At 48.5% G+C, this 6,923-nt stretch overlaps 1 pseudogene; it reads left to right on the forward strand.

Moving 5' to 3' along the window:
• Positions 1–1,732: 1,732 nt before the first annotated feature.
• LOC121546439 lies at positions 1,733–6,689 on the forward strand (annotated as a pseudogene).
• Positions 6,690–6,923: the final 234 nt, after the last annotated feature.

Consider the following 6,923-nt stretch of genomic DNA (forward strand, 5'->3'; position numbering starts at 1 on the left):
TCAATGCGTTTCTATGGGCTATAGTTGTAAAGGCCAAATTCAATATTTTATCAAATATTTTTTGGGGGATACCTAAAGGGGTCCTAAAATTCAAAAACAAATATCTAAATGATCCATGGTTTGACCATCTTTAAAAAAATCCATATGTTATCTTAGTCCCCCTCCCCCCTCAATGGCTTAGACTTTTAGTGGTATTAACCATTACTGGTGTACTAATTAACACCATGTTAATTAGCAGTAATTATTCAGTTCCTACACCTCAACGTATGTCACTTAGGAGTAGAGCACTTTCTCAACGAGACAGCCAGGCTAAGCCAAGAGGGATAAACAATTAATGTGGTGCGTGAGGCGAGAATATAGGTGTACTACACATGATTCAGACACCTTAAGATTTAATTATCCAAGTTAGGAAGAATGGTCTTTTCGCAATCTCTTCATTACCCAACGCCCACTTCACACACTCTGTTTCTCTCTCTCCCTCTCTCTTTCTTTCCTCCATCTCCCTCGCTCTCTCTCACTAGGTTTACCCAAAATACATTTGCAGCGAGCAGTAGATGGATCGGAGTCTGTTGCTAGGAGACCTTTGTTGAATGGCTTGTAGCATTAGCGTTTTAGCGCATGGAGCCTTGCCTCTAGGTACAGTACAGGGGGATTTAAGGGAGATTTTAGTGGGGAGGTGGAAGCCGGTGAACGGATAAGGAAGGAGAAAGCCCTGCTTAGCAAAGGGGAATAACAGGGATTGAGTTGAAGGGAGAGATGTCAGCTGACTTGATCCAATTCCATTCTGTCTGTATGCTGATTTGCGAAGGTCCAACATCCGTTTTAGCCAAAGTACAGGCCTTACTTTCCTGAGCCCCTAAATAATTACACCAACTTCGGAGGATTTGGGATTCTTTATATTGAAATGGTTCATATCCCAGGGATGACAAAGAGATGGATCATCTCAGAGTCAAACACACACACTCATACACACACACACACACACACACACACACACACACACACACACACACACACACACACACACACACACACACACACACACACACACACACACACACACACACACACACACACACACACACACACACACACACACACACACAGCAAATAAACGACCAGTCTCTTATAATGTAGTAGAATAGATTAACATTTAATTTCCCCTAATTAGATGTAGGGAAGAACTGGGAGAAAGTACCACTTTTGTTATTTTTTCCTAATTACTCAGAGATTGATAGAGCTAGAGACACCATATTTTATGACAAACAACGTACACTACATGACCAAAAGTATGTGGACACCTGCTCGTCGAACATCTCATTCCAAAATCATCGGCATTAATATGGAGTTCGTCCCCCCTTTGCTGCTATAACAGCCTTCACTCTTCTGGGAAGGCTTTCCACTAGATGTTGGAACATTGCTGCGGAGACATGCTTCCATTCAGCCACAATAGCATTAGTGAGATCGGGCACTGATTAGGCCTGGCTCACAGTCGGCGTTCCAATTCATTCCAAAGGTGTTGGATGGGGTTGAGCTCAGGGCTCTGTGCAGGAAGGTCAAGTTCTTCCACATCAAGGTCAGGCGACCAACCCTAACCTCTTGAGCGGTTCTAAAGAAATAGCTAAATGGCTTGACTCTTGAGAGGGAGTAAATATGACACCAGCTAAATGTAATAATAACGCCTTCATATGCTAGCAAATAATACTGTTGTTTATAACAAAGCTATTATACCATGAAGTTGCTTCATAAAGATATTGAAAAAGACAATGTCGGACAGGTGACACTGATGCCGGAAGAGGCAGAGGACATTTACATTTTACATTTACGTCATTTAGCAGACGCTCTTATCCAGAGCGACTTACAAATTGGTGCATTCACCTTATAGCCAGTGGGATAACCACTTTACAATGTTTTTTTTGGGGGGTAGAAGGATTACTTTATCCTATCCCAGGTATTCCTTAAAGAGGTGGGGTTTCAAATGTCTCCGGAAGGTGGTGAGTGACTCCGCTGTCCTGGCGTCGTGAGGGAGCTTGTTCCACAATTGGGGTGCCAGAGCAGCGAACAGTTTTGACTGGGCTGAGCGGGAACTGTGCTTCCGCAGAGGTAGGGGAGCCAGCAGGCCAGAGGTGGATGAACGCAATGCCCTCGTTTGGGTGTAGGGACTGATCAGAGCCTGAAGGTACGGAGGTGCCGTTCCCCTCACAGCTCCGTAGGCAAGCACCATGGTCTTGTAGCAGATGCGAGCTTCAACTGGAAGCCAGTGGAGTGTGCGGAGGAGCGGGGTGACGTGAGAGAACTTAGGAAGGTTGAACACCAGACGGGCTGCGGCATTCTGGATGAGTTGTAGGGGTTTAATGGCACAAGCAGGGAGCCCAGCCTACAGCGAGTTGCAGTAATCCAGACGGGAGATGACAAGTGCCTGGATTAGGACCTGTGCCGCTTCCTGTGTAAGGCAGGGTCGTACTCTCCGAATATTTTAGAGCATGAACCTACAGGATCGGGTCACCGCCTTGATGTTAGCGGAGAACGACAGGGTGTTGTCCAGGGTCACGCCAAGGCTCTTCGCACTCTGGGAGGAGGACACAACGGAGTTGTCAACCGTGATGGCGAGATCATGGAACGGGCAGTCCTTCCCCGGGAGGAAGAGCAGCTCCGTCTTGCCAAGGTTCAGCTTGAGGTGGTGATCCGTCATCCATACTGATATGTCTGCCAGACATGCAGAGATGCGATTCGCCACCTGGTTATCAGAAGGGGGAAAGGAGAAGATTCGTTTTGTGTCGTCTGCATAGCAATGATAGGAGAGGCCATGTGAGGATATGACAGAGCCAAGTGACTTGGTGTATAGCGAGAATAGGAGAGGGCCTAGAACTGAGCCCTGGGGGACACCAGTGGTGAGAGCACGTGGTGCGGAGACAGCTTCTTGCCACGCCACTTGGTAGGAGCGACCGGTCAGGTAGGACGCAATCCAAGAGTGAGCCGCGCCGGAGATGCCCAGCTCGGAGAGGGTGGAGAGGAGGATCTGATGGTTCACAGTATCAAAGGCAGCAGACAGGTCTAGAAGGACAAGAGCAGAGGAGAGAGAGTTAGCTTTAGCAGTGCGGAGAGCCTCCGTGACACAGAGAAGAGCAGTGTCAGTTGAATGACCAGTCTTGAAACCTGACTGGTTTGGATCAAGAAGGTCATTCTGAGAGAGATAGCAAGAGAGTTGGCTAAAGACGGCACGCTCAATAGTTTTGGAGAGAAAATAAAGAAGGGATACTGGTCTGTAGTTGTTGACATCAGAGGGATCGAGTGTTGTTTTTTGAGAAGGGGTGCAACTCTCGCTCTCTTGAAGATGGAAGGGACATAGCCAGCGGTCAAGGATGAGTTGATCAGCGAGGTGAGGTAAGGGAGAAGGTCACCGGAGATGGTCTGGAGAAGAGAGGAGGGGATAGGGTCAAGCGGGCAGGTTGTAAGATTTTATCTGGAGAGAGAGGGGAGAAAGAAGTCAAAGCATAGGGTAGGGCAGTGTGAGCAGGACCAGCAGTGTCATTTGATTTAACAAATGAGGATTGGATGTCGTCAACATTCTTTTCAAAATGGTTGACGAAGTCATCCACAGAGAGGGAGGAGGGGGGGAGGGGGAGGAGGATTCAGCAGGGAGGAGAAGGTGGCAAAGAGCTTCCTAGGGTTAGATGCAGATGCTTGGAATTTAGAGTGGTAGAAAGTGGCCTTAGCAGCAGAAACAGATGAAGAAAATGTAGAGAGGAGGGAGTGAAAAGATGCCAGGTCCGCAGGGAGTCTAGTTTTCCTCCATTTCCGCTCGGCTGCCCGGAGCCCTGTTCTGTGAGCTCGCAATGAGTCATCAAGCCACGGAGCTGGAGGGGAGGACCGAGCCGGCCGGGAGGATAGGGGACATAGAGAGTCAAAGGATGCAGAAAGGGAGGAGAGGAGGGTTGAGGAGGCAGAATCAGGAGATTGGAGGGAGAAGGATTGAGCAGAAGGAAGAGATGATAGGATGGAAGAGGAGAGAGTAGCGGGAGAGAGAGAGCGACGGCGCATTACCATCTGAGTAGGGGCAGATTGAGTAGTGTTGGAGGAGAGCGAGAGAGAAAAGGATACAAAGTAGTGGTCGGAGACATGGAGGGGAGTTGCAGTGAGATTAGTAGCCGAACAGCATCTAGTAAAGATGAGGTAAAGCGTATTGCCTGCCTTGTGAGTAGGGGGGGACGGTGAGAGGGTGAGGTCAAAAGAGGAGAGGAGTGGAAAGAAGGAGGCAGAGAGAAATGAGTCAAAGGTAGATGTAAGGAGGTTGAAGTCCCCAGAACTGTGAGGGGTGAGCCATCCTCAGGAAAGGAACTTATCAAGGCGTCAAGCTCATTGATGAACTCTCCAAGGGAACCTGGAGGGCTATAAATGACAAAGATGTTAAGCTTAAATGGGCTAGTGACTGTGACAGCATGGAATTCAAATGAGGAAATAGACAGATGGGTCAGGGGAAAAATAGAGAATGTCCACTTGGGAGAGATAAGGATTCCTGTGCCACCACCCCGCTGACCAGATGCTCTCGGGGTATGCGAGAACACATGGTCAGACGGGGAGAGAGCAGTAGGAGTAGCAGTGTTTTCAGTGGTAATCCATGTTTCCGTCAGCGCCAAGAAGTCGAGGGACTGGAGGGTAGCATAGGCTGAGATGAACTCTGCCTTGTTGGCAGCAGAACGGCAGTTCCAGAGGCTGCCTGAGACCTGGAACTCCACGTGGGTGGTGCGTGCAGGGACCACCAGGTTAGAGAGGCAGCAGCCACGCGGTGTGAGGCATTTGTATAGCCTATGCGGAGAGGAGAGAACAGGGATAGACAGAGGCATAGTTGACAGGCTACAGAAAATGGCTACAATAATGCAAAGGAGATCGGAATGAAATGAACTAAACATCTGGGAAAGAAGAGAGCGGGGCCTCCCTCACCACAACACCCAAATATAACTCTCCCAACTTCCACCTCAGAAACTATAATTGTTGTAAACTACAGCGGTTCAATGTTTTCTAGGAACAGACTAACTTAGTTTATTCAGCTAGCTAACTTGGTACAGTATTCTTCCGTGAAAATCATCCAGGGCACCTAGACATAAGACACCACAGCCAGCTAGCATGCCGGACTCCAACAACATGGTTTAGCACCAATACTCGGCCACAACAAACCACCAGTGTGTCAACACGCCAAGCAGATCATTCTTGTCCGTGTCTAACATTGTGGGTTAGTCCCGACAGCTTGAGCGAGTCCGTCGTCAACTTATTCAGCCAGTTAGTTAGCTAGAATAGTTAGCATACTAGCTAGCCATTGCTTTCAGACAAAGAAGAAACACCTCCTTTCACAGCACGAACACACAGAGAGAGCCAAGCTAACGTTAACTAGTCACCCATGTCCCGAATTCCTTAAACGACTCTGGCTACCAATATGTAAAAACAAAACACAAATGTAGGTTATGACTTACCCCTAGCAGCTACTGTTAGCTAGCCAAGTGCAAAGCTAGCCACTGAATTGACTCAGCCAGTTCGCGTCTGACATGTGGCACACCTACAACTTACTGCAGATCGGTGACAGTCTTATAGCCTCCACTATTAGAAAGGTGCAGACTGAGTCATCTACGGGCAGCATGGGGAGCTCCACAGTGCGCACCACCCTGTGTGTGTGTGTGGATACTATTGACTTTGACTCACAGGCCTGCCAGCTGAGGGTGAAGGGAACCAACATCCAGGATAATCAATATGTGAAGATGGGGGCTTACCACACCATTGAGTTGGAGCTAAACAAGAAGTTCACACTTGCCAAAAAGATCTGGGATAGTGTCGTGCTCGATAGGATCGAGCAGGCGTGTGACCCCACCCAGAAGGCAGATGTAGCGGCCGTGGTGATGCAGGAGGGTCTGGCCAACCTGGTGCTGGTGACCCCCGCTATGACCCTACTAAGGGCCAAGGTGGAGGTGACCATCCCTCGCAAGAGGAGAGGCAGCTGCACCCAGCATGAGAAGGCCCTGAATAGGTTCTATGAGGCGGTGATGCAGGGGATCCTCAGACATATCAACTTTGATGTGGTGAAGTGTATACTGGTGGCCAGTCCAGTGTTTGTGAAGGACCAGTTCATGGCCTACCTCTTCAGGGAGGCAGTCCGACAAGACTCCAAGATTCTGCTAGAGAACAGGCCCAAGTTCATGTTGGTCCACTCCTCCTCGGGACACAAATACTCCCTAAAAGAGATTCTATGTGATCCAGCTGTCACGGCTAGATTGTCTGATACCAAGGCAGCAGGAGAGGTGAAAGCCCTGGAGGACATCTACATGATGCTACAACATGAGCCCAACAGAGCCTTCTATGGGTTGGCTCACGTGGAGTAAGCTACCGAAGCACTGGCTATTGACATCTTGTTGATTAGCGATAAGCTCTTCAGGCACCAAGATGTGGCCACACGGAGTAGATACGTACGGTTGGTGGACAACGTGAGAGACAATGGCGGAACCGTCCGAATATTTTCAAGCCTTCATGTATCTGGAGAACAGTTGAGCCAGCTCAGTGGAGTGGCGGCCATCTTGCGTTTCCCCATTGCTGATCTGTCGGAGCCTGAGGATGACAGCAGCTCTGATGAAGAATAAATGACACACTGCAACAGAGAAAATAGACCCGGGGGCACTCTTAGTCTGCAGAACTGAGGAACACAGCGCAAAGTTGCAAGTAGAAATAGAGTGCATAGACTCAATGTTGTGGAACAGAACACTTCCATGTCTATGCATTCTATTTCTATGTCGATGCAATGTTGTCTAGAAAGTCAACCTCTTTTACGCCAAGCCTGTCGTCTCAACCTGTCCATCATTGCTTTATCATCATACTCACAGAATTTGACATGCTTGTGCTTTTGGGTTTAAAGTATGGAGAAAAAATATATATGCACTCAC

This window comes from Coregonus clupeaformis, chromosome 3 (assembly GCF_020615455.1).
Source record: "Coregonus clupeaformis isolate EN_2021a chromosome 3, ASM2061545v1, whole genome shotgun sequence".
Taxonomy (NCBI): Eukaryota; Metazoa; Chordata; class Actinopteri; order Salmoniformes; family Salmonidae; genus Coregonus; species Coregonus clupeaformis.